A 1,692-nucleotide genomic window follows, 5' to 3' on the forward strand; every position below is an offset into this window, starting at 1 on the left:
GTGGGAAAAACAAAACAACAACAAAAAAACTAGGATGCTTTGCCTCTTAGATGTGGCAGAAATCACGCTTACTGCACAGATAAAGCAAAAATGCCGCAGAGCTGGGAGCCGTCAGTGGAGGCAGCCGGGGTGTGGGCACCACGGGAACAAATGTATGTTTCCAGGAGGGCCAGGAGAGTTGCCAGCAGCTTCCAGCTAATGCACTGGAAAAGCAGTGCCACCTTGTTCATCACTCATTTTCTCCCCCCCCCCCCTTTATGATAAGTATTTCTAAAGGCAGGACACTTCGCTGGTCGGAAGATGTTTGTGGGGAAAGGGGGAAGAGAAAAAAGCCAAACCCAGTTCCCGAGGCAAAGGTCACTTATGACACCAAATGAAACCCATTCCCACTGGTGAAGAAATTCAAGTATTCGTCTCATCAACTTTCGGGCGGCCTTTGTGAGGTACAGAGGGGTAGGGAAGCGGACCAGGACTGGAATGTCCTTTAGAGCTCTGAGCCCCCTTGGCTGAGACCAGACTGGAGCTCTCCCAGAGCTAGGGCAAGGCAAACAAACCTGGCTTGGACCTTGTACTTTGTGGGAGGCAAATGGAACAGAGTAGAAAACAGGAGAGGGGTAGCAAAACAAAACCTATCTGAAATTCATTCCTGGTCACACCTGGACTCCCGGGGTGGGGGGCATGCTGGGCCAGGACAGTCCCCATCAAAGTGAGGAATAAGCGAATAAGGGGAGAGACTTGGTGCCTCACCCCAGTCCCATCAAAGAGGGCGCAGGAGCAGGAGGATAGGGAGGTGGGTATGGGTGCAGGCATGTTTGGGGAAAAGCAAATCGCTGGTTAGCCCAGAACACCGGGTGGAGGTTGGGTTGGTGTTGGGACTCGCTGTTAATAACACCCTTTTAGTTTCTGTTCCTGCTTAGCCACCACCATCACTGAAGTAGTGGAGACCATGATTGTGTGTGTGTGTGTGTGTGTGTGTGTGTGTGTGTGTGTGTTGGGGGTGTGGATACTGGCAATTGATGGATCTGCTGCAGCCTCTTAATCCTGGTACATGGGAGGTGCCTGTCTCACCTCTTTAAGAATCTCCCCACATATAAATAGATATGCGTGTCAGCTTCCTGCAAATGTGTCCGTGCATTTTCATCTGCTGCCAAGTGTTGTATTGGTGCTTATGAGTCATGAAACCTATTTTCATCCTCAGGGGTAATTAACTTGGGGGTGATAATGCATAGCAGACTGTAGGAAGAGTTAATTCTAAAACCCATCCTTGCCTGGCTACCAATCACGCATTTCACTTAAAGGTCTGGGTTGGCTTTTCTCATAAGCTCATTAATAAAAACCAAGCATGTTTCGCCTGGAAGATCCTCTGAGGTGCTCCCAACCCCCACTCCCAGCACACACACTCTTAAAATGGGTAAAGCTCAGCAGCCTGAGAATACAGAGATAGAGTGTCACGGGTGTAATTTAACCACCATTGAATGAAGGAGCCGTGGGGGCCGCCGCAGCACTGAACTGCGCATGTGAACCCCAATGTGTGGATTACCTGTCCGGATGCGGACCCAGCGAGTCCCGTCCCAGGGCTCCGCGTGGGAGTCGGTCCTGTTACCTGTCTCTGTGGGCACATCCGCTGCTGGGGGCCTGCCACTGTGTCTTCATTGCTGGGGTGTTATGTTCAGGAACTTTTAGGATTACAAG

The sequence above is a fragment of the Leptonychotes weddellii genome, chromosome 9, assembly GCF_054177405.1.
Source record: "Leptonychotes weddellii isolate Sample4059 chromosome 9, ASM5417740v2, whole genome shotgun sequence".
NCBI classification, from domain to species: domain Eukaryota; kingdom Metazoa; phylum Chordata; class Mammalia; order Carnivora; family Phocidae; genus Leptonychotes; species Leptonychotes weddellii.